This window comes from Coffea arabica, chromosome 2c (genome assembly GCF_036785885.1).
Source record: "Coffea arabica cultivar ET-39 chromosome 2c, Coffea Arabica ET-39 HiFi, whole genome shotgun sequence".
In the NCBI taxonomy this organism is placed as follows: domain Eukaryota; kingdom Viridiplantae; phylum Streptophyta; class Magnoliopsida; order Gentianales; family Rubiaceae; genus Coffea; species Coffea arabica.
This window is the reverse complement of record NC_092312.1, coordinates 36,094,935-36,122,607: the sequence shown is the minus strand read 5'-3', so window position 1 is coordinate 36,122,607 and position 27,673 is coordinate 36,094,935. Positions and strand designations below refer to the sequence as shown.

The 27,673-nt window shown below is 34.7% G+C and overlaps 1 long non-coding RNA gene across 2 annotated transcripts; it reads right to left on the bottom strand.

The window, feature by feature from the left end:
* Positions 1-477: 477 nt before the first annotated feature.
* Positions 478-8,434, bottom strand: LOC113727266 (uncharacterized). 2 transcript variants are annotated; one of them, XR_011839422.1, is made up of 4 exons: positions 7,885-8,434; positions 5,539-6,152; positions 3,010-5,124; positions 478-782 (listed from the first exon to the last, which is right to left on the bottom strand). It is a non-coding gene; the product is annotated as an uncharacterized lncRNA (long non-coding RNA). The 2 variants fall into 2 exon arrangements; XR_003457756.2 differs by lacking the exons at positions 478-782; positions 3,010-5,124 and having other exon boundaries at positions 5,300-6,152.
* Positions 8,435-27,673: the final 19,239 nt, after the last annotated feature.

Below are 27,673 nucleotides of genomic sequence, written 5' to 3'. Positions count from 1 at the left end.
ATTTGTCTTTTTTTTATGTGATGAAAGGAGATCAGGAGACAAACCAACACAACTAGCAAATTAAGATTTTGTTGCTTTTCTTTTTCAATACTTTAGTTCTTGTGACAGCATATCAGTTTCAAAGGGAAAAAACAAACGCGCGCGCGCACACACACAAACATGTACACACTGACGTGTGGCATGTTTATTCTCAACTAGTTTTCGTGGATGCCCAGATTTTTTCTTGAGGATGTACCAAAGCTGGCTAGATATGATATGGGAGATATTGGTCCATAATTGTTCGATATCAAAAAATCAACAATTTACAAATCTTATGCTTCAACAACATATATATAACAGCAATAAAATGTACAGCTAACGTCAGGGAAAGAGAGACATAAACTATAAATTACATAGCAGGAATTCATACATACATAGTTTGTAGTAGAAAACAACCAAGCCATGAATTAAAACTAATAATGTAGTTTGAAAAGCCTATGAATCAGGATTGCTCTCAAACTTTCATTTATCTCAAATTCGAAATACATGTGATCACCAAGTCTGCTACAAAAATGATAACAGTCATCTATTAGAAACTGAAAGCAAAAAAAAAAAAAAAAACAAGAGAGTTTTTTATGTACAAAATCTATACAAAGAGGATCAGGGTCATGCTTGTTTTTTCCTTTCTTAAATTCTTCAAGATCCAACTGGTTGGCTATTAGGCTTCACAAAAATCTTCTTTTCAGTTGGCTTCTCAGCTTTACGACCCTGTCGCTAGACTTCATTAGCAATACTGGCTCCTCCTTCCAAATTCATTGCACACATTTTTCAAATGGGATACAAATTATTGAACTGAAACTCAGGGAAACTCAAATACATAGAAATTAGTCGATTGACTCCAAAGAAATCTTTTTTCTTCTTTTTGTACAAATTATTGCAAAGAACTAAATACAAATTTTTGTAGAAATTAGTATATGATAAAAGAAAATATAGTAAGCTTTATATCCATGCACCAATCAAATTGTATCTTCCTAATTCCTCATGTACCCTAGGCCGTGTGGACACATCTTTTTCTTTTATGTGAGACATGTCTTTCAAAGACAGTACTACTGATGTTTTTCTCATGCTCACTTATTTTTCATGACGTTATTAGTGAAGCACTTATAGTTGTAGTATTCCTTTCTCGAGGTTTAACTTCTTTTACTTAATTTTTTTGTCTTTGCCGAAATTGCATGCTTTAAGTTGCCCGTAGATGCTAGAAGAATTCTTCAGCATATGATATTCTTAATAGACCTGGGGCTTATCTTAACCAACTGGAAATTCTAAGCAATCAGGTTGACCATTTATTGAACTATTTCAAAGACAATGCAGATAACTCACTGAAAGGAAAGTTTGGTTATACCTCAGTAATAAGATAGATGATTTTATGCATTTACCAAGTCCTAACCTAAGCATTTGACCTTGACCATGTATAACTTGGTATGTCCATTAACATCTTTGTTTATGTAATTTGATAACTTAGACAAATGAACCTTGCATACCATGCCTGCTGATCTTAAATTGTCAATTGAATCGACAGATTACCATTCACACTAAGCATGGAAGACTAAAAAAAAGTTCTTCATAAACAGCAACATAAATTATTTTAACTCAGACAGCAAGTATCCTTCAAAGGACCCTTGTGCATGCTGCACGAATTTCGCATCTCTAATGCTAAGGAGCACAGGGAAGAAAAAGGCCCTACTTCCCATACAGTTCTAGTATTCCACACAAGTAAATCTATATTTCACTCCCTGGATTTGTTTTTATTTCTTTAGGCCTCTGCTTACAAATATGACAATAGGTTTTCATGAATGTAAATTAGTTAAGGAAACGGTGCTTCTTCTGAAGTAAGGTTCCCAAACGAAAATGACTTATGCACAAGAGTTCACAATTTAATCTGCTTCAACCAAATTAAAGATTGGGCATGGGTATGACCGCCAAAAAAACAAGTTCCCTATGACTATATCAATTCCATAATAGAACTGTGGAATGGCCCAATGAAGGCAAAAATTCATGTAAAGACCACAAATCAGAGCATGCACCATATAATATAAATAGATAAACATCTGAAACTCAAACCACTGGAATAAAACAGGAGATCGTATTACCCTTTGCCAACTTGGAAACCCGAAATCAAAACATCAAATCACCAATCAAAGGCAAGTAAGAAAGTAGAATTTAAAAAATAAAAAAAAAAGAATGAAATATGAAATTGGAACAAATTATGATAGTATCAAATGCAAAAGACGATAGATAAACTGTAAGGAAAATGGGAAGATTACTGCCTTTGCTGCCATTAATGCCTGAGTTCCAAAACCTCCCTACTAATGCCCTACCCAAATCCAGGGACTAAACCAAAAAAAAATTATTAGGATCTACAGTTCAGATCAATCAATAAACTGAAAGCACAAAATAAGTGTGTTTTAAATTTGAAAGTTTATGTGATCATAAAATTCTGTAATAGAAAAAATCGAAAATGCTATAATATATTTCTCTAAGATGGAAGCTGATTAGAGGCATATTTTACACACATAGGTCATAATCTCCAAGCAATCTGATTTTAATTGTCACCTATGAGTAGCGCAACAGATGAATAAAGTGAAATCTCATTTGATACATATATATAAGTTTGAACAGTAAATCACTATGTTGATGGCTTCAAAGATTCTAGATTTGGATATACAGAAAAAGAAAAGATATGATTTCACCTATTATCTGGAAAAAAAAAAAGGGAAAGAGATAAAGTTACTAGGTATCATCCTCTTAGATTTATTGGACTCTGGGCAAACCATTCCTCACTTAGTCTCAAATGACAGGAGCAAAATCCTGGTACACCTTCAAAATTTCTCAATAAACAACCCATTGAATTAAAAATGGAGAAGGAAAACTGCATCAAAAGATGAAACGAATCTCACCACAACACACTACTCCAACCAATATACATGCCACAGTAGGGAGAAGGTAGCAAAAGTCAAGTACGAAAGTTACCTTCCCAAAAGACAAGCCTAAACATTCATGTGTATCTCATGCCATAGGTAATGAACAGAAACCTGTAGCCTCACTTATCTATCTCAATTACAATCATCAATTATGGAAGAAAAGTTGACATGAGCAGAACTAACAGTTCATCTAAATATAATGATCATATGGTCTGCATAACTCTAATGAATTGGATATGCAAATTCCCGTTCAGAGGTTAAAAAAAATGCAAACACCTATCTGTGCCAAATGTACATGAACATTTTTGACTGTCTTTTTCTATGATTAAGATTCTCCACCTACTTTTGCTTTATTTGTCTCTCTCCAGCAATCCAAAGAAATAATGTACAGCCAACCACCATAAGAAATGTTGATCAACTCTAGTACTAATCATAAAAGTATATCAATCATTCTAGCAAAGAAAACCAACTGCCTTGTTTTTAGCCAGTCTTTGTAGATCTAGAATAAAAAGATGTAAGAAAAAAATCAAAATACGTACAACAACTGCATGTGCTAGCAAAACCAAAAGCACAATAGGACACCCCCTGAAAGCAAATGTTACCTACTTTTGGCTCTCTGACAGCATGGCCCTAATTATCCCCACTTTCTTTTTCTCTCCACAATAATAGATCAAAACTACATTTTGATTCATTCCAAAAATCATTAAATCAAGAACCAGCAAAAAAAAAAAAAAATGGCTCAAGAAATCATCAACTAATGAGCTAGTTCCTCTTATTGCACCACCCCACTTGAAGATTTTCCCTTTCTTCACTATTTGTGCAATGTAAAGGTAGTTTCAAGGCAGATGAAAATTGATGTGTGTGTTTGTATATGTTTTCTTGAAACATTTTTTTTCAAATATTTTAAGCAGGAAAGGGGTGAAAAATAAGAAGCCGGAAGGAGGAATGAGGGAAATGAATTTAAGACTCCTAGTTATTGGGCTCTCAATCATCTCAATTAGACTAATGGTTCTCGGCAAAACTGATATGCATATGGTTGTCCTTAAAAGTTCAGATACTTCAATGCCAGTTAGAAGGACAAGAAAATGAGTCACAAGAAGGTTATCCACAATACTGCTAGCGTGGACAGCAAATATTTGATACCAAAGAAAGGAAAGCAAAATAATTTCAAGGGTACATCTGAGATGCACTGGATTTTCGATGTACAAGGATAAAAGTATCAAAGTGCAAACGGCAGTATGCACAAATTAACCAGCATAAGTTGAATGCTTTCCGCATACATCATTAAGAATCAGAGATGAATCTGTTTCCGGCACAATTTAGAGAAACATATTGCTTAAATAGGATAAATCCACTTCAGAGAACCACAAGGTTGCTGTAAACTTTAATTTTTTTGACCTTTTGTTTTCATGACAAAAGTAAGCTGATACCAAGATGAACTTCAAAGTCTCCAATTCAAGAAGTGGTTACTGCTGTTCCATCAATATTCATCTTAATCAAGCTTTCATAATAACAAACCAGTTCTATGTTAAGCTCCAACTTTCTTGTATACGGACTATTATGCGAGCTCCATCAATTCATGCAGCCTCATCTAACACATACTTCTATTCTGCAGACAGTAACTTGCTGACATGATGCAATGTCCCTCCCCTACACACCTCTACTCAAAGCCACAGATTGAAGCAAATATAAGGGAGGAAAGACACATACACGTATTGAAGCAAATGTTATCTTAGGACGGGTGCACAGGAACTTAAGATTTATTTTGCCCTTTTATTCCTCTCTTGCAGAGTCACATGACTGATATGTTAGACAAGGACTAGCCATAGGTGAAGAATGATAGACCTTTCAAATGCCAGGGTTGACTCAAGCTTTCAGAAAACTCAATCTGTCACAAAACGTCAAAGGGCACCTCTTCTATGATGACTAAACAATAAGGTTTAGGAGTAGCTGGACAAGAAAAACCTTTTCAGTACCATCCAGTTTAAATTTACATATTTAGCCTATCAATGCAGCAACCAGAGAAAGGAGAGGAAACAAGTCATTCACATCCAATATGCTGAAATGGCAACATCTTGTTGAAGGGCATATCCTGCACCAAAGTTTGAGAATATTCTCGGCAAAAGAATCCAAAGGCAGCAGGGACATCATAAAAAAAATCAACCTGACAAATAATTGAGGATAATAAGGCAGTAGTCAAATGAATGACATAATCATGAAATAATGCTGTCAAACGTTGAAACTGCAGATAACATTATATCTAATAATTCTGCCAAGTACAAATTGAAAAGCAATCTCTATGCAACTAGCTTCTAATGGAGTAAGACTGCCATGCAAAGTCCAAAACTTGTACAATCATGTCATAAACAACACCAAATGAACAATGTTTGTTGAAGAGCACAAAAGGAGAGTTCGTAAAGAAAGTTCAAACATAAAGGACCAACAAAATTCCTCATTGCCAAAACAATGATAGCAAGCTACTTTATTTGCATAGATTGCATCCTTTAATGAGTAAGCAGCACAGCAGAACATATTTGTGCACCCAACTTCAAATGCATTTAACATCGAGAAATTAAACCTTGATTCTGCCTTAATTACATCACCCATGGGAAAAGCTCAACGGCCACGATCATTGAAGCCATCTCAAGCAAATTCAATCACACATGTAGATGACTTTCTGGGGAAGATTGATATCCTCTTAAGCGGAACTTTTCCTTGATGTCATTCGGAGGTAGACCAGAATGTAGCTTTATTTTTTTGAGGGCTCTTCCATGATTCAGAAGATACCCTGTTGTTGAAAGCTCATCTTTGAGGCCAGTAAAATTCCGAATAAAAATTTCTCTGAGACTTGACAGCAACCAACTGGGAACTTGCTTAGGAACCCTCCAGCATCCACTATGTGTTTCTCAACATTCCTAAAGCTAATTACAACAAAAACAACTATTCAATACACTCCACTAAAAGTACAATCAAAGTCTTAACAGCATTACTCCTTTTACATTCTATGATTCTCTTTCACTCTCGACATAAGAGGGCCATAAGCTGACCTTAAAAAGTTTGAAAGAAATGTAAGTTAGTGGAGCTCTCAAGCAAATCTGGCAGAAATTTCCACCCACAGCATCCAACTTGTACCATCAATGAGGTTAATCTCTCAAACTTTGTTGACAAAGGGTAAGTCGCTCCGTTAAGAGACTACAGAAAAACCATTCAACTTGTCATGGATTTGAGCTCTGATATGCAACTAAGTACTAAAGCATACAAGACAATTGTTCAATTTCCTTACTTAAGTTCTTTGTGCACCATATGGTATTATAACTATTTATAGGCTCAATGAGAATTAGAACCAGTAGCTTCACCTTACTGGCGTCAAATGAAACTGTCAGAATCTTCACATGATGAAGTGCTTGAAGTAGTTTAACAGCTCAATTGCAGTAAGGGAGAGTGAAGAATAAAACAACATCAACATATGCTTCTACTAAGGAGGTAAGGCTTCCAACTATGAAGTCTGTAGTCACTAAATCTTCCAGATACAGGTACTCATGGGCAGGGGCATTTATCTCGAGCTTATAGTGGAAATCAGGATTTTATACACAATCCGCATGAAAACGTAGTTAAAGTCTTTCTAGAACAGGAGATGATATTGCAATAATAACCACATCAGGACAAACATCTCTTTTGATATGTAAGCATTTTAATACTGCACAGCCAGCTATAAGCTTCTGAACAGAATCATTGGATTCAAATTCAACGGTTCAGGGTAACAAGCCTAGGAAGACAGACGAAATTTGGAACTTTGATGACAATATGATTGGATAATTCAAGAAGTTCCAGTGTTTCCCAAGTATAGAGGCTCCTAGGCAATTTATACCATACATCAAGACAATAAAGAGAGACATCAAGCACTTGAACATTACAAGCAATTGCAGGGGTGACCCATCTATTCATGTTGAAGATATCACAGTCAAATTCCCACTTCAGACAGAACTTATGTAGTGATTGCACATCACTGAGAAGCAAAACCCTGTCAACAAACTTCACAACTTTCATCTTTTTAATGAAGCATTCACTATGGCTACAATACACATCGAAACCTTCAAAATGAGAACTAGGGACTTTCAGTCCACAGAAACTTCCATCATCCTGATAAAATGCTGGTTGCCACAACTTTTTTTCATGGAAGAAAAGACAGAATGGAACAGAGTATCGAGTTCAGCAAATTACTAATCCTATCATCTGAATTCATCAATTTACCAAAGGCTTTCTTATGCTTGTAGCTTGATCTTTTACCAGCAGATCGAGTTCAATATCCATTTGACCTAGTCATTCCACCTAAGTAAACACTTTTCTCCCTCTCAAAATCTAAACAATGTAACAGCAATAGAAAAATTTCCGTTATTGGAACTTGTATGCCAATATCCATAAGCAAGCTCTCTTGATAAATTCAAGGGAAAACATTGATATAAGAAACCCCAGAACAAAAGAAAAAGATTTTGCATGTCATTTTTTGAAACAGAAAACAATAACCCTGCATCATTTGAGGAATAGGCACAACTTCAATTAGTGGGCACGAGTTTATCACAATAATCAAGATAACCATTTGAGCCATCTAATCAAAGCTAACTGTTAAGGATATTAATTTCAGAAAAGCGTATCAAACAGATAAGGGCTTCCTTAGGTTAATGTTAAGGATATACATTACTACCGCAATTGAGTACTCTGCATAACAAATTCACTAAATAACATGCATGAAACAATAAAAAAAAAACATGTATGAAACAATTAAAAAAAAAACATGTATGAAACAATCACAAAGAGTCGTCGGATCACCTAGAAAACCCAGAAAAGAAACATTAAACAAAATTTACTAGAGAAGAAACGAGAAGAAACCATTAATTGGGGGAAGGACAAAGGAGAGAAATATCACCTAATCCATCTCGCAAATACCTTTCACCCATTATTGATGCGGAAGAATCCAAATAAGGAGAGCTCTCAATAAATGAAAACCCTAGGTCATAGATGTTCTTTGAAGTTGTAATGGTTAACTTTGAACTCTTTTTCCCAGAGGCAAATACACACACGCACATAATTAGATTAGAAACACCTAGAAAATCATCGTCAAATTAAGTCAGAGACTAATCTAAGGGGGACCCATAAATCAACACCATCCAATTAATTGGTGACAGGAGGTGCGATTAAGTTTGAACTCAACAAATTGGTGACAGGAGGTGCGATTAAGTTTGAACTCGAAATGAGGAATTCTGAGCTAGAGGAAGCATCTATCGACTCTAGTGAGGTAGCCTCCGCACCGGACAGATTTTAAAATGAAAACAAAAGAGAGGAAAAATCTAACAAATTTCATCGTGGGTGTAGAAATGGGGCGGGGGCAAAATATTTCTCCCGCCTTAAAACGGGGCGGGGGGAACATACACCCGTCCCGTCCCTCGTCCCGTCCCCGCATACAATAAAATATATGTATATATATATAATGCTAAATTTTCTAAAGTTGCATCTTTACTTATAAGTACAACACTAGTCAGTGTCAACTGCCGCCGCAACAACTGAAAAAATTTCTTGGATTATTATTGATTTGTTTCTAACGCCCCCCTCCCCAAAAACTAAGCTATCCAATTCCAACTTGTTTTGGTCCTAACCCTTTTTTATTTCGATCGGTTCCTTTTCTCCTCACTGAATATAACTTGACTTGTTATACTTTATTTCCATCTTGACAGTTTTTTAATCTTATTTAACATTGTTTACAATTGTATTATTGTAAATAAATATTTATGATAAATTGAATTCTTCCTTCACGGGGGACCGCGGGAGAAACGGGGCGGGAGCGAGGCGGGGGGAGTTATTTGACAACGGGGCGGGGGGTGAGGGAAGGATCCACCGCCCCATTGCCATCCCTAGTTGTATATGAAAAACTCATAGCTTAAAAAAAAAAACCTACGCTTGGATTTCGCTGTATTTGAAAAGAGAAAAATGCAATTTTGGTATCCAAACTTTGACAGAAAAGCAATTTTAGTCCACAAACTTTGGGTTAAAACAAATCTACAACTTTTGAGCACATTTAGTACCCTTGATGATTTTTTTCCAAATTGATATAGGAAAGAGTCATGTGATAGCCACATGTCCGGCCACTTTTGTATAAAAAAAAAAATCCAAAAAATGTCAAAGGTTATTCTGATACTAAATACTAAGTTTGAGAACTAATAATTTAATACAAAAAAAAAAACTTAAGGACTAAATAACTTCACATGAGTCATTTAAAAATAAAAGAACAAGAAAACGATTCTTTGAAAATTGCTAGAATCTACCAAGTTCTCTCAAATTTTTGGAGCCCAACTTGAATTTTGGGTTAATTACATTTACCTCCCCTGAGGTTTGACCATATTACCAATCAATCCCTGTAATTTGTTCAAATAACGGTCTCACTCTTTGAATGATCAAACATTTAACAAAAACCCCCTTAATGCAGAAAATGCCCTCATTGAGACCATGTTGCATTAAAAAAAGAACGTAATTTTATTTTATTAACCTTGAAGCAATCCAAAAAAATAGAAAAAAGTTTTTGTTTATTATTTTATAAAAACCATATCTTTGCTTCCATAAATAGTTTTGAATCAATAATTATTTTAAATCTTAAAAATGAATATTAAAAATTAGAAAAATTGAAAGAAAAATAAAAAAAGAAGAAATTATTTTAATTCCAGAAGTATGGTTCAAATTCGAACTACAAATTCCTTGAACCACAAATTCGAACCATACTTGAGGATTTAAAATAATTGCTTCTTTTTTATTTTTCTTTCAATTTATCTAATTTATAATATTCATTTTTAAGATTTAAAATAATTATTGATTCAAAACTATTTATAGAAGCAAAGATATAGTTTTTATAAAATAATAAGCAAAAACTTTTTTCTATTTTTTTGGATTGCTTCAAGGTTAATAAAATAAAAATATGTTCTTTTTTTAATGCAACATGGCCTCAATAAGGGCATTTTCGGCATTAAGGGGGTTTTTGTTAAATGTTTGATCATTCAAAGGGTGAGATCGTTATTTGGACAAATTATAGGGATTGATTGGTAATATGGTCACACCTCAGGGGAGGTAAATGTAATTAACCCTTGAATTTTTGTTGAAGTTCGATTCTTAAGTTTTCTTTTGGGGAGAGAGAGAGAGAGAGAGAGACGGAACACAGATATTATTTTCTTGTTCTTTTATTTTTTTTTTAAATGACTCATGTGATGTTATTTAGTCCTTAGGTTTTTTTATTACATTATTAGTTCTTAAACTTAATACTTAGTATTATAATGGCATTTGATATTTTTTTGGTATTTTTTTTATACAATAGTGGCAGGACATATGACTATCACGTGACTTTTTCTAATAGCAATTTGGGAAAAAACCATCAAGGGTACTAAATGTGCTCAAAAGTTGAAGGTTCAGGTACCAAATTTGTTTTGTCCAAAGTTTGGGGACTAAAACCGCTCATGTGTCAAAATTTGGGTACCAAAACTACATTTTTCTCTATTTGAAAAACAGGTGCTACGACAAAATATGGGTCAGTGAATTTTAAGGACAAATTATGGCTCAAATATATTTTCATTTGGCCTACACCGCAAACTTAGGGCATTTTATGGCTAATCATTGGAATAACGGTGCTAAAGATGAGAAAATTGGGTATTATACCACTTTTGACAGCAACTTGTCAAAACACGTATACTAATGCCACTCCCATTAACATTTCCAATTTGAAGTGCAGGAGCTATCAATATGTGCTGAAACCAATTCTAATAGTTTAACACAATCCACCTTACCATTAAGTTCGAACCAAAGTACATTACCACAAACTTAAGTATTGTTAAATGTGAACTTGTTAGCTACACTAGGAGAATTCTAAACCATGATGTCCGTCTTCCCATGTCAGATGAAGATTGGTCGTGGAAAAAACAACGTTACCTGGTCCATGGATGAGTCTTCCCATGTCAGATGAAGATTGGTCATGAAAAAAACAGCGTTGCTTGGTCCATGGATGAATCCCCTGTCCACCTCCTATCGATATAGATACACATGATTGGCAATTGTCTGCTGATTTTAATTCCAATCAATAATTCCCTGTTGTGACATATCAATTGGATGAGGCGCATAGACTAGGTTCCCCTCCTCGAAACCATCTTCATATGCTCCGACTGCATATCCTTCCTCAAAATATTGGTTGTTTGGTACCTGATCCCACATGAAATTATGCAATGCACAACAGGCAAGAACAATATTATTCTGTGCGGCTATCATGTAGTTCTGCAATTGCCGCTTAAGAATTGGGAAGTGCTTCTTCAGAACTTCGAACGCCCATTCTATAATGCTTCTAACTGTTGCATGGCATTGGTCGAACAGGACTTTTGTTGCATGCTCCTGTGCCGATCCCTGAGCACCTCGAAATGGAGCCATGAATCCGAGTAGATTTGTATATGCAGCATCCACTATATAATACTTACCTGCACATTACCAATTCATTTCAAGCCCATCAATGTTCAAATAGAAAAAAAATATGATTTACTTTCCTAACTCTAATACTAAAGTAGACAATTGGGAATTGTATTGGAACTTGTTTAATTGAAATTCGTGTCTCCTTTTGCCATTGATCACCTAACCTCGTTCATGGTTAGACATTTTTTGGATCACACTAGCCAGTAGCATAGGAAATGCTACATTTGGGTCAAGCAAGGTATCTTGTAGTAACTGTGAATAATGTGCACTGTCTTCCTAGCCTACTCAGACATATACAAATCTCATGTTATGGTTGCAAGCCGCTAAAACATTTTGAGATAATCCACCATGTCTATTTCGAAATCACTCTCTATCCCGAGCATTGCACCAAACTGAGACAAGAGTGCCATTTAATGCCGCAACACAATCTTGTTGAGAGTAATAATAAATTACAAATGGTATATGTGCAAACCTATATTATTCATAACCTAAAACAAGGTTATCTTAAACCACATCCAATACTTCCCACTATTCACAATCCGTGGATGAATCGCATAAAAATTGGTTGGCCTAAGTATATCCCAACTCAATCTCAGTATATCCCAACCCAATCTCACTAAGGCCCTTAGGCAGCGATGTATATGCCGATCCACCGTTTCTAGGGGATGTTGAAGCGTTCGGACAAAACCTGATGCCGTTCATCATGACTTAGGCACACAATGGCAATGGCAACCGACTCATGAATGTCAATCCTCTATGTAGCGTGTGATTGCTAATAACCCCGCTGTAGCAATAAATCACATAACACCAAGAACTGTGTAACCTCCATGGGTATGTTCTCGAATATCCTGTTGCTATGGCCATTTATGAGCTCGATCACCCATTGCTCGTTGCTTAGAGCACTGTCTCGAATCCTGTGTCTTCGTAGATGATTGGAATTGGTGTCTAACAAAACCAACAGAAGCATTGCAAATAGAGCATATGCTACCTCGTCGTCGTCATCGTAATCGTCGTTACCACCCTGTCCATGAAAACCCTACATGTTGATGAAATTATCCATGTAGTGTCTGCAAGATCCCACATAGATGCCAAGATGTTGCCTGAAAGAAAAGCAATAAAGGAAACGTGTCAATCATATGCCATATGTCTAATATCGGGCTCGAATAAAAATGGATTGTATCGATATTCAGCTGCATTTGCATCTAAACATATTCTCAATAACAATTCTAAACCAAATGCCACTAGAAAATTGGTTAAAAAAATTGAAGTAGAATCGACCGGGATAACAAATGGCCAATCCAACTAAGCGAAAATAGTCCAAACCAGAAAACATTCTCCAAATACAAATAGCCAACACCTACAACTCTAAAATCAACAGATCAGAACAAATGTATGTTGCTCAATCTAAATTTACAATCATTCTAATAACTTTAAAAAGCAATAGGTTACATAGGAGCTATGAACCCTTCAAGATAGCAATACAATCCTACTAATCTTTATTTGGTTGGAGAGGTAGATAGCCCCGAAGTTGAGCAAACTCAAGTCGGTCATCATCGGATCTGGCAGTGAACGAAATGGTACGATCCTATACATCTTGTAAGATATTGGTGACCTTGACATGAATTTTTCATGAAAAGTTCAGAGAAGACAGTTGTCAGAGAACAACTTCATAGGCGGACAGTGCTGGCACAAAGGGAGGAGCATTTTTGAAAGGGGAGCTCACTGACATCGTACTAGAGCTCTTTTTCCAGCTTACAAAGCTCTGCAGTCCATCCGAGATGCGATCAACTCTATCCTATGAATGCTTGGATATGCCAAGGATACGGAAGGAGTTTTGATGTGTCCCCGAATTTGCACTTACCCTTTCCCTTTCTGGATTTCACTTTCTTCGGGGAAATTACTTACACTTCATCTTCTGAAGTGTCGTAGTCAACCAAACCCTTGGCCCTCGTATCCCTGGTAGCATTTTCCATTTCCTTCTCCTAACCTGAATTAGGAGGTGAATCTTCAAATCCAGCACTAAAGTCCCCAGTGGCACCACCATCCGCAAACACTAACTTGAGTATGTGATAGATGAAGCAAGATTTGTCTCTAAATTGTGCGAAGTGCCTATTAATGTAAACAAATGTAGCAAAAAATTAAAATTATTTGAAGGCAATGTAAATAAATAATATGTTAGATGGATTTATAGTCCTAGACTAATGAAGTAAATTGTTAAATGCAGTAAGTCCATTTACTGACTTACCTGCTCTCAGTCAGTCCACCGGGCATCGTCCTGAGCGAAAGTGTATTTCTGACTATCCCAACCCATGCCGGTGCCTCTCCTTTTGAACGTGATGTACAACTTTGTGATGAGAGTTCTTAGACCATAGTATGTTCCCCAAATTGTGTCCTCGCGAAAGGAGGTGCCATATAAACTGTTCAGACGCCTTTGAATTTCAGGAACAACGTGGCTGGAGATGTTGTGGGGGGGCAATCTAGCCATTTACATGCATGTTGACAAAATGTAGGATGAAGGCAATTTCTTGCTCCTTATTAAAGTATGAATGCTCCGTATATGACTTTCTTGATTTAGACATCTTAATTGGAAGAATGAATTCCATTCCAAAGTTTACAATATGAAATACAAAAAACACATACTAATATTTGGAACAAAGTGGTAGATATGAGGGAAAAGTTTACCTTGAAGTAATTGGTAAGGCATAATTCCAGATTGTTTTCCCCCCAACCAAATTGTGTAGAGCAGGAACTCAGCAAACTCTTTCTCTTAAGCCTGCGAATACGATCAAAGTACAACAACTGTGAATATTTTCCCCCAAACCAATAACAAGTTTTAAAGCAATGCAGTATATCATACCCTTCACAACACGCCTTGTAACAGGGGGCATGTAGTTATGCTGAGCTTCTACAACTCTACTTTTCTGCAACTTTTCTTTGAATCCAATGAAATGTAAGCCCGCCCATGTGAAAGTTTGATAAGAAAAGCAAAAGGAAGATAAAAATTGACCGGTAACACTATTTATGAGCTCACAATTTATGTATAGGTAAAACAAATTGACTTGAGGGAATAGAAAAAATTGGCAACAGTAACAGCTAGAGGTCTTGGAATGCAAAACTGGTATTTGAATGAAGTAAGCTAAAATGCCGAATGGAAAATGTTGATTAAAATCTTGAGACTGTGATATTGTTAAGAGATTCATAGTCATAAACGTTTTCCAAATATATGGCTGGTGGTCCTTTCCTTGCATTTTATTTGCTAGTGGTCATAAACGTTTTCTGTAAGAACCTGAAAATTTTCACATTTTCGAAGCATTATTTTATTTTTGCCTACATTTTTATACTTGCCTTTAAAATATTAATATTTCTATGCATTTTTATAAGCAAGTACAGTTTCAAAATCATTTTCCTAGTATAATTTAGTGTATGTTAAATTTGAAACGCATTATAGACGTGGGACCTGCTAGTGTGATATAAGTTTGGTGACTAAGTGATTTTTGTGCTAAGTGTTATTATTATATATGGTGTTAGATGATAATTAGAGGTTTGTTATATGATGTAACCATTGGAAGCCAAAGAATTAGAGAAAACACTAGAAGGGCCAAGTGTTGCAAAACCATTGGAGGTTGGACTTTGACCTCATTTTCACCTTTACTAAAAACCAAATTTTGACCCAAAATATCTTCATTTTTCTTGTTTCTTGGCCGACTCACTTGAGGGGAGAAACAAAAGAGAGCTTTTCAATTTCTTGCTTCCAAACTTGCTCAAATCTTGAGTTTTAGCCAACTAAATTTGAAACTACACCATACAAGTGCTCAACTAGGAAGGTTGATGGTTTTGGTGGAGTTGTTTTGGAGGAGGAAAGACTAAACCACTATCTTATTGTGGTTTTAAGGTATCTTGCCAAGAAATCTCTCTTTACTTTTAATACTAGATTCGTTGTTAGTTTATTTGTGGTTCAAAGGTGCTTGTAATGCTTATATCAAGTGATTTTGGATGGTTGGGGGGTGATGAATTTGAGTTAGGGTTTGAATGATTCACTTATCATACTTATTGTGTGGGTGGTATATGATGTATATAAGGTGGTATAAGAGGTAGTAGTGATGGTTTCACGCTAACAATGAGATTTATACCTTGATTGTAGCATATTTCCAGAATTGAAGTTAAGGTATACCCTGTTCTGCCCGGTTCTAGTTCACCATGTTAGAGGCCGAATTAGGCTTAGCCTAAAACATGAAAATTGTAGAGAATAATGTTTTATAGTTGTCTGAAAAATTTCAGCTCAATCGGAGCAACATAGCCTGTGAAAAGACTGAAATACCCTGAATGCCCTAAGTGAATCCAGTGATCAGTTTTGAATATTTCACCAATCTGGTCGTGTCTTTTCACCATGATATGTACTGAACTAGTATTTAGCCAAAACATGAAAGTTTCAGTATTATGTCTTAGCTTTCCAACGCCACTAGAAATGCCTCAATCGGACTTTGGTAGCCTGAGTTATTATCGTTTACGTATAGTATGGTTAACTGACCTGTTTGTGAGATTCTGGTTCTGTAATTCGAAATTTTGACCTAGATACACTACGAACTGGATTGAGTGGTCTTCATCAAAGTTGTAGCTCTCTATCTTACTTTCGAAACAGTATAAATTACACCTCAATCCAATAAAGCGTAACCTCGGCTGTTTCCGTTACGCAAAATAACACCAAATCTGTCTTTTATTTCTTGACGCAAACTTCATTTCCGCACATGTTCCAACTTGATTTTGTACTTGTATGACTCTGAGCCTATTGAACGGCTATTATAATGAGCTTACATTGTGTATGACTTTGGGACTGATTGAGGAAAAAAAATGAAGTTATAAATGGCTGGAAAATAGGTAAATACAAAGGGCGTGCTGCCCAAATTTGCACCCGAGGGCTAGGTAGATGTACTCTTTTCATTTTCAAAACTATATTTATACTTTGTACAAGTAAATATTCGGATTTTCTTTGGTTCACCTAAACTTTGAGGGTTTAACTGTAATATTTTCTCTTGGTTATTATTAGGGTTTGTTTAGCTTTCTTTTCATATGATTTTACCCAAGACACTTGTTATACGTTATTTCTTTGCATATGAGTTAGTTTCGGACCAAACGAAGAGCTTTACGAAAATTTGAACAACAGTCTTTTCATATCCGGCCGTATTTTGAAGTGGCACTATTAATTTATTTTCAATGAAATTTTCTAAAAACCTTTTTGGTATGGCTTTGTGTTTGATTTATGAAAACTCTTAGTTACTAATGTCCTCTAATCTAAATATACACTTCTCACCTTAAAACTCATATTTATGTATTGCACTAGTACGTATTTGGATTCTCTTTGAATCACTTAGATTTTTATGGTTGAAGCATAATGTGTTCTTTTGATTACTATTAGGGTTCTTTGGTGATTGAGGGTGTTATTCGAAAGGATATTTTGGACGTTATTTTACGTAAAGAGGTGAGTGTTCCTTGTTTGTATATTTTCCTTGACTTTATTGCTTGTGTTATCGTTTGATAATGTGTTAAGTGCTTTCAATGATTGCCAAAACGAGTTTTCTAGGCGAGTGTGTACTTTATCGCACTCGACTTAAATGAATGTAAAATTTTCAATGATTCAATGATTGAAACGTTACTTGTGCATGAATGTAAGCCTTTTGGCTGAATTGGGCCCTGCCCTTCGTTACCGATTGACTCGAGTCAGAAACGGACTAGGTCGGGCGATATGGTGACCCTGGGTGAACGTTTGGTATACTCGAGTATTATATTGTAGTTTGGTGGAGCCTGACCAACGACCAAGAGGGGGTGAATGAAATGAACGAACGAATGTCAATGCAAATGGGGGGTTTTATTTATCAAAATGCATTTTCAAATGATTGGAGGAATAAGGGAACGAAAGGAGAATGAATGAATGAATGGCTCCTTGTGAGCACGTATTCTTTTAATGAATGTGTTATTATCGCTTTTCATTGTAAATGTTTCTTAACTTATCATTTGACTTATTATTTGATTATGTGTTCGGGCCCTCACTGAGCTTTTAGGTCATTCCTTTAATTTTGTTTTCCTTAATAGAGGATGGCGAGCAAGGACGAGAGCTTTGTATAGGCTAGTCTAGTCTAGCTCTTTAAATTTTTGTAATGGTTCTCGCCCTAACGCTTGGCACGGGTTGGATGTATAATGAATTGAGAACCTTTGTATATTTGAGTCTGTACTCCCTTTTGAGATAGAAATGTATATAAGTTTTACTTTAAGTTTTTATGTTTCTTTCTTATGATTTTATTTCGGATGTGATTGAGGTATGACTGATTCCCAGCGAGAGTTGGGCAGGCGGTCCGCCGAACCCTTTGGTTCGCCTTAGGGTGAGGTGGGGCTGTCACATTTTCCAAATCCCATAACTTAGTTAACCTATAGCTATAGAAAGCAATTATGAAATCTTTTGAGAAATAAAATAAAACCAGGGCAACTTTTTCATGATATGACTAAAAGAAAGGAACTGCTAAGCAAAGCAACACTCCTCTTTTCTGAAGTCTTGCAATGGTATGAGTAGCACACGACACCACCCAAGCATATTTTCTCTAAATTGGATTCTGTCATAAGAAAAAAGTAGGAATCCAACAATCGAAAGTACTAAGAAAAAAATTAGCAGCAGTGAAAGGATCAGCATTTGCAGATCACCCCAAACTGATGTACTGATTATATTCATGCACCAAATGAGCTTTTTTAATTGAAGCTACAAAATTATCCCAAACACGAATCCAACAATCAAGAGAATTTCAAATGAGTTGGTAAACAACAATTAGAGTTGGTTCTAATTACAGCACAATAGCCTAAATATGTTGATAGAAACCAAATGCAGTAAACCCAAAAAAAATTTAAAAAATGCTAATCACCGCACTGACAATGTTAACAGGCATTATGTATCAGCTCATCATATATCATAAAAAAGATTCCTACTTTTCTTGGCAAAATCTTCTCTAACAAATCCATTCAACCACAAAAGAAAAATATAGAGTGTATAAGCAAACAATTTTCCATATCCCAGCCAGCTTTGATGAAGATGGAAACAAAATGGACAACTCTAACACTCCTAAATCCCAAAAAAAAAAAAAATTAAACACATAACAAAATAGGGGCAAACACTTGCCTACAGAGGAGGAAGGCAACGAGGAGAAGGTGGTGGACTATGAATTTGAAGGACGCAAATGATTATTGATTTTGGAATCGGATGCAGAAAAATGATCTGAGATGGTAAAATTGAAGAATCAATGGTTATGTTAATGCTAATTATTGATGGCTGCGACTCTAATCAATGATGGCTAGAACCCTAGCGGTGGGTAAAAAGTACAGTTAATTAATCTCAGGTAAAGGGGAAGAGAACGAAGGAATGAAACAACGCAAAAAAAAAAAATCCACTTATGAGCACACAAGTAAAATGTGATACTTACGAAATCAAGCATATTCGCCTTGAGATACTTCTACCGCCAGCTAGCTCAACAAAATTCTCCTCACCAATCGCTTAGGCAGCAGCTGAGAAAGTTGGTCGGGCAATGCTTCCCACCTAGTCAAGGCTATTTTCATTGTTATTGGTGATATGGTAGTTGATGTCATTGCCGGCAAAACACCCGAAAATGGCAGTTGTACACTAAATCTCCACAAACCCGAACTTGCTATTGATGGGTTGTAGATCTAAGCCCTTATAGCCACTAATTCATACTTTCAAGAACAAGAGCGTAGTTATGCTGACACTGGGGGGAAAGAGGCTGAATGGAACCTGTCTACCACAATGCCGACCTTTGCAGGCTTGCTATTCCATGACTTGAACAGAACTTGGAAGACAGTTATTCTCTACGAATATGCCACTTCAGATCTGGAGGGACAATGCAATGCTCAGTTATCAGGGATGATTGCAAGACGGATTGGATGATTAGCAGTGTCAACAATGTCCAATTTCTCGTCTCGGCCATTACCAAAGTAGGAGAACTATGTGCTTGGAGTTCACAACGACAAGGGATCGATTGGATTTGAGAAATAAGGAACGAAGGGTCAAAAAATAGGGCTGATAGACTTGTAATAAAAAATGACAGTGTCTAAAAAATGGGATACTGTGCACTTACAAATTTTCCTCTACTTCGGCGTGCTATTGTGAAATACATATACAATTTTTCATAAATTTCTCAAATCCAAATGGAGTCTCAGTAAACTGAAGAAGGGATAATTTCAAAAACCACGCTTAGGTTTCTGCTATTTCACCTAAAGCACCCCTAATGTTCTAAAAATATTACTGACCTCCTCTTAAACCATTTCTTTTGTAGCAATACCACCCCTATATGATAAAAGTATTCCTAAAATAACCAATTAAGGAAAGAGATGTAATTTTATTCCAACTCTACCCCTTTGGGTTGTGCTATCTTGAATTTTTTATCAAATTAATTTTTAATATGAGATTTTCTTGGGAGGACTTAAAAAAATTCTAGGGGTGGAGACGTTTATTGCATGTGCAACAATAATTGTTAAAATAGTGGTTTTTTCTACTTTTGGTTTTTTATTTGAGATTTTTTTGCCTCCATTGATTGTTAGAATATAATGAAGTAAATTTAGTATAAATTTGACATATAAGGATATTAAAAGTACGAGAGAGATATTTCAATGCAAAATTAATTTTAAAACATCCACTTTTATGGATTTCAATTTATTATCTTTTAATTGTTTTTTGCCTAATTGATTATCATAAGGTTAACATAGGAAGACAAAAGTGGAGAAAGGGGGAGGGGGGGGAAGGGGTTGTTAAGTGAAAAAATAATTATTAGAGTAGCTACTTCTTGTGGATTTCGATTTTTACTTTTCCAATGTTTTTGGACATAGTTAATCAAATAGCAAAGTTAAATGAATATGAGATTAACATAAAACAACAAAAAGTAAGTAGAGTGTTTACCTGAATTGATAATTTTATTATAATCCCATTTTTTAAGATTTTTTTCTCTTCCAATTCTTTGTTTTTTTGGCTTAAAAAATTGTAGAGTAACAAAGGCAATTTAATATAACATTGCCATAGAAGAATCAAAAGAGAGAGAGAGAGAGAGAGAGAGAGAGAGAGAGAGAGAGAGAGAGAGAGAGAGAGAGAGAGAGAGATGTTTAAGTGCAACATTAGTTGCTAGATTAACGAATTTCGGTATTTCCTTCCCCATAATTTTTTCCTTAAAAAAATATATTAGTAAAAGAGATTCAATATAACGTTGGTATTGGAGAACTAAGAAATATCAGGATGGAAAGAGTGTTTAAGTGCAAAAGCAATTTTTCACATGACAATTTATTTTTATCAACTTATAGTTTTTCCTTCTAGATTTTTTTCCTAGACAATTGTTAGAATAGACAAGGATAATTTAATACATAGTTGGCATAAGAGGATTAATTGAATATACGAGATGTTTTAAGTATAAAAAGAACTTGAAATAATCACTAATTTATTATAGTACTTTCAAGTGAAAACCAGGAATATGTGAAGTCCACTAGTATTAATATACAGCCAAAATGTCATATATAACTGTTTCTTAATGTAAATTACTTACATTTTACCTATGGACTTGGAGATTATCACGCTCTACCACCCTCAATTTTAAAAAATGCATTGCCCCTTTCTATTTAACAATATCTTATGGTGAATAATAGCCGTTCCAAACAAGGTCAGACATAAAGGTGAACAACTGTTGGCTACATTGAATTTGACAATTTGACGAGAGCTCATCAATCATGGACCATGTCAGATTCTCCTTTCCTATTTTGCATTAATCAATTTCTAAGATATTATTCAATCAAAAAGAGGAAATGATAAAGGAGCTAAGAGGGCAAAAGTCCACTAACCATTCAAGAGAAGAATTTTCCATTCCGTTTGTTGGTTGTAGGGTTATAGTCAAGTAGAGTTGAGTTGAGTAGCACTATGCTCGAGTTTGACTCGAAAATAAGAAGGTGCTGCCCGAGTTTGAATGAGCAAAATCTTTAATCACTCGAGAGCGAGCTTGATGTTGAGTAGTCTACAAGTCTAAACGAGCTCGCGTACTTGACTCGAGCTCAAAGGCAGAAGCAATTGCTGTTTAGCAACAGAATTAATTTGAAACCTGTTGAAAACTAACTCATTTGTATGCAAGGCCTTTAATATGACATGAAACTTAGCTAAAACTTGCATTGCTATATAAATTTGCATAAAAGGCTCAAATATGAATATTAGCAAACAAAATTAACTATAATTTATATAGACATCCAATACCAAAAGGTCCAAAACCAATACTAGACCGAGGACAAAAATTGTAACTTTGGTTTGGCCAGCAACAAAGCTAATGTGATTAACTTAGATTAGATTGAAGGAACATGTCAAAAACAATTCTGCTTTTGTACAATAACAGAATCCTTTGAATTCAATCCAAAGAAGCCTGTCTCATCTCAGAATCAAAATTTTCAAGACACACCAAAATGCAAACACCATCACAATTTTTCAAATTTCAAACAGAACCCACAATTCGATAAATCAAAAGATCTCAAAAAAAGACAAATCCCAGATTCCAAAATGACTTACAAAGCGCCAAAGCCATAGACAAATACAAGATAATGACAACATAAGTGAAATATGAAGTCAATTGTCAAGAGTCAAAACTTGAGTCAAACTCAAGTGTCATCAAACATATAATAAGAATAGAAAAAGTACAAAACGCCATATTAATTGTTGCTACCTAGTACAACTCCCAAAATAGTAAGTTCCTAGTTCCTATTTCCGCTACTGCAAATGAGCAAAATGATTTGGAGTTCAACTATTTGAGCAGCTAACAAGCTATACAACTTTTGTCCTAAGCTATCCAACCCATAATTCACACTTACGCATCAAATGGATCAACAATTGGACAAGTACTAACAAAACAACCAACAAGACCAGTTTGGTAAAAAAAAAAATAGAATGCCTTTCTTTCACTATTTTCAATTGCAGCTGCTACATACACCATAAGCAAGAATTTCGCCATAAGAAAGTCCTGCCAACAAAAAGTTAAAAAAGCATCAAGTTAAGGCATTTAACTAGGATAAAATTAGATCAATAAACAACTACCATAATAGTAGACCTGCTCAGTGACTCATGACATCATGCCATTGGAAGCTCAATTTCCTTCACTATTTTCTTGAATGTTGTTAAGAGATAAAATCTTATCATCTCATCTTATCTTCTTGGTAGAAAGAGATACAATGTTATCATCTTATCTTCAGTGAAAGAGTCAAACTTTATTCTAATTTTGTGAATGTAGAAATAAAATATTAATTCAGGTAGAAAAACTCTTGCATTGGACCGTGCTTAACTCATGTGCATGGCGGGCAAATCTATCAGTTTTCACTGAATAGGTTCGACTCAACTTCCCTTTTATGCGCACAAGCCCATACTAGTTACCAATTTATCACAAGCCCAATAGGAAATTAAATATTAAAAGTGATTGGAAGTCTCTTTGTTTTTCCAATATGGGACAAAATATTTTGAAATATTCAATTATTTACAACAATTTCCTTCTTATTTCAAAAGATTTTGGGAAAAAGTGTAAATAAAAAATCTGTTGGATTTGTTTAGGTGTAATGTAATTAGTTTCGTATCTTTTGGACTATGAACCAAACTTAGATTGACAAAACATGATGTACAGAATAATTGGTGAAGTATGAATTTTTATGAACCAATAATTCTTGATAGATGACAGAAATTTTATCAATTACATTGTAACCCACAATATGCTGTTCAACGCGGCTTTGCGCTTTTAGACTCACAAGACTTCTAAAGATTCAGCCAAAAAATCTTATAGGAGCAGCTCCACTTCACTCTCATATAAATGAATTCATCAAGTGTACACTGCTTAAATACACCATCCTAAAGGACTATAAATTCATTAAGAGTTTTGAATTCAACCTCATAGCTATTAGCAGTCAAAGTACTTATCCCCGAAAAGACTTAAATTCGAAGTGCATTACAGTCAATATCGACTTGTTATTACCTATATAAACCTACTTCATGGGATCTCCAATCACATAGGTTGGGTTACCATCTTTATTGATAACTTGTTGGCCTCAGTCCCATTTCCCTTGTAGTTTGAAGAATTAATTTTCTTTCTACAGGCTTAGTCAGAGGATCATCTAAATTCAACTCTGACTTCATAAAATCATTGAAAATTATTCCATCTTAGCAGTTGCTTCACAACATCATGTTTCAATTTTATGTGTCGACTTTTACAATTATAGGACTTGTTTATATAATAACAATTGCCGTTTGACAATCACAGTAAATGGACACAGGAGGCAACAGATCCTTGGTTGAAAAAAATATTAGCTAAGAAATTTCTTAACCAATCAACCTCAGAACCAGCCAACTCCAGAGCTATAAACTCTAATTTCATAGTTGATCTAGCAATGATTATTTGTCTGGCTGATTTCTATGCTATTGCACCACCACCAAGGGTGAATATATAACTACTAGTGGATTTTGTCTCATTTGAATTAGAAACCCAATTACCATCACTGTACGCCTCTAATATAGTGGAAAATCCACAATACAGGATACCATAATTCATGATACCTTTCAAATATTTTATTAATCTGACTAATGCAAACCAATGCTTACTGTTGAGATTGTGAATATATCTACTCAATCTATACAAAGCGTAAGTTGTATAAGGTCTTGTGAAATTCCTCAAATGCATCAAACTCCCAATAATCTGAGCATATTTAGATTGAGAAATTGGGTCGCCATTATTTTTCTTTAATTGAGCGTTAGCATCATAAGGGGTGCTCACAGGTGTCACTTCAAAATTTTCAAACTTTTTAAGAAGTATCTCTGTATAGTGTTTTTGTAACAACATTATACCATTACCTCTCCTTATGATTTTAACACCCAATATCATTTTTGCTTCACCCAAATCTTTCATATCAAAATTAGAAAACAAATAATATTTAGTACTATTAACAATATCCAGACTTGTACCAGATATAAACATGTCATCTACATATAAGTTAATTATCATATATTGATCATTTACAACTTTAGTATATACACATTTATCGACTTCTATAGATGAAAATTCCTCTCTTACCAAAATTTGATCAAATTTCTCATACCACTATTTACGAGCTTATTTTAGACCATGAAGAGATTTGACTAATAACCTTATTTTTCTTGTTCAGATACAACATAACCTTCAGGCTGAGTGATATAAATTTTTTCTTCTAAATCACAATTTAAAAAGGCAGTTTTAACATCTATCTGATGAACAAAAATTTATAGATAGTAGGCAAAGGAAAAAAAATAGGAATGGATGAAGTTCTTGTTACTAGTGCAAATGTGTCAAAATAGTTAATATTTCATTTTGGAGAAAATCCTTTTGCTGTTAAATGAGCTTCGTATTTTTCTATAGAGCCATTAGAATTATATTTTCTTTTAAAAATTCATTTGCAAGGTTTTGCACTAGGGGGTAAATCTACCTAAGTCCATGTTTTATTTTTCATAAAATAATAGACTTTAGATTTAATTGCTTCTTTCCAAAACTTGCAATTAGGAGAACAAATAGTATCAGAATAAATTAAAGGATCATTATCAATAAGAAAAGTTTGAACATCATTTCCATAAGAAAATTCTTTTCTTAGCCTTTTACTTCTTCTCAACTCCTCATTAGAGGTTATTTCTCTATTTATTTCAACAGGTGCATGAAAAAGTTTATTAGACAGCGGAGAAATATGTTCAAAGAATTTAGCATTTTTTGTCTCTCTAATTATATGACAATCAAGCACATCACTTTTTAAAACAAGAAACCTATACACAACACTATATTCAACATATCTAATAAATATGCAATCAGAAGTTTCAGAACCTAATTTTATTTTTTTTAGGTTCAGGTAATAACACTTTAGCAAGACACCCCCATACCATACTTTTAAATATTTTAAATTTTACTTATAATTTTTTCATAATTCATAAGGTGTTTTGTCAGTCTTTTTATGTGGAATCCTATTTTATAAGTGACATGCAGATAATATAGTTTCTCCCCACAAATTATTAAGAGCATGAGAACTAACTAATATAGAATTCATCATTTCTTTTAGTGTCCTATTTTTCCTTTCAACTATTCCATTAGATTCTAGTGAATAAGGAGGTGTTATTTCATGTGTTATATCTTCATGTTCACAAAACTTATCTAAAACTAAATATTCACCCCCTCTATTAGATCTAATTCTTTTTATTTTCTTATTAAGTTGATTTTCTACTTCATACTTATAAGATAAAAAGGCATTACTAGTATCATCTTTATTTTTAAGTAAGTATACTTTGGTGTATCTAGAATAATCATCTATAAAAGTAACATAATATATTTTGCCTTCTCTAGTCATAGTTTGCTTTAAATCACCCAAGTCTGTGTAAATTAAATTTAATAATTTAGTTTCTTTTTGGATAGATACACAACTTTTCTTTGTTATTTTAGTTTCTGCACATATTTCACATTTATCCATGTTATTACTAATACAAGAAATTAGGCCACATGCTTGCATTTTCTTGATATAACTAATATTAACATGTTCTAATCTAACATGCCAGAAATAAATCGAATCGAGAAGTGAGCTGCCAGGAAATTTCAACTGGAACTCTGAGTTGTGAGTATGCTTTCCAAATAAGGAGTAGCTGGCATTTATAGGCATCAAAAAAATACATTGAAGAAAGGAAAGGGCAAGGGATAAAATTTTGTAACAAAAAGAATGTTGGAGTGCTGATTTTCTGTAACAAAAACAACGATAGTTTCCAGAATGTTGTTAAGAGATAAAATCTTATCATCTCATCTTATCTTCTTGGTGGAAAGAGATAAATCTTATCATCTAATCTTCAGTGAAACAGTCGAACTTTATCCTGATTTTGCAAACGTACAAATAAAATTTTACTTAAGGTAGAAAAACTCTTGCATTGGTCTGTGCTTAACTCACGTGTAGGGTGGGGGGGGGGGGGCAAATCCATTAGTTTGCACTGAATACGCCCAACTCAATTTCTGTCTCATGCGTATGAGCCCATACTAGTTACCAATTTATCACAAGCCCAATAGGAAACTAAGCATTAAAAAGCGATTGGAAGTCTCTTTATTTTTCTAATGCAGGACAAAATTTTTGAAATGCTCAATTATTTACAACAGTAATTTCCATTCATTACCTTTTTCCAACTAATGACCAAAGCTCAAGAAAGCAAGCTCAGTAATGGGGAATTCCACAACTTAGAGTTTGTGCATTCCTAATTCCTAAAACCGAACCTCTCGGCAAAATCAGTTACTAGAGAAAGCTCAAGCTAGAAGATGGAGAAGATTGAGAAGATGGGTCAATTCGACATGAAGATTGAGAAGGAAGCTCAGCTTCAAGCTTGTATTGTTCGTCTTCATCACTTCATCAAGAGCTTCAGCTGGAAGAAGAAGGTGAATTGGAAATTGAGGAGAAATTGAAAAGCCCAATTTTGTTACACTTAAGCCTAATTTTATTTTTATTTCCATGCAAAATGACTATATGACCCATAAGGATATTAGAAGGCAGAGATGATATTCTGGTAATTTATACAACTTCCAATCCTAAAAGAGCAAAAAATGTAATAATTATTAATTAATTATACTGTGTTCAATAAGGCTCGTCAAGCCTAGAAAATACACACTCGAACACGAATTGATATATAAACGAGCCATTGGAACTCGACTCCGAGCTTTTAACCAAACTACTTACGAGCGGCTCGGTTTGACAACAGCCCTAGTCGGTTGGTTAAAAAATAGATGACTTTAAATTCTTGACTTTAATTTTTGGGCCAAAGAAAATGACTAGGAAGCAGTATAAAGTGGCATTATGCTGAATATATAAACTGGCATTATACAAAAGGGTGGGATTTAAGAAGCAGGTAGGGAGAAGGGTGGGATTTAAAAAGTAGAGAGGGAAAATGGTGATTTGAATTCAAGACCTCTAAATCCTAGATTCTCTATACAAACTCTACTTAATTCCACTTTATTTCTTACAATTGGGTTGCTTGTGCTGTTTGGAACTTGAATATCTGATCATTTGTGACAATTAGGCCTTCGAATTTCCATACTTTTTTTGGGGGAAAAACTTGTTACAGTACAGAACAAATCGTTTGCATATGGACAAAATCGTTGTGGTTGGTTTTGCGCTGGATAATTGTTGCTAAT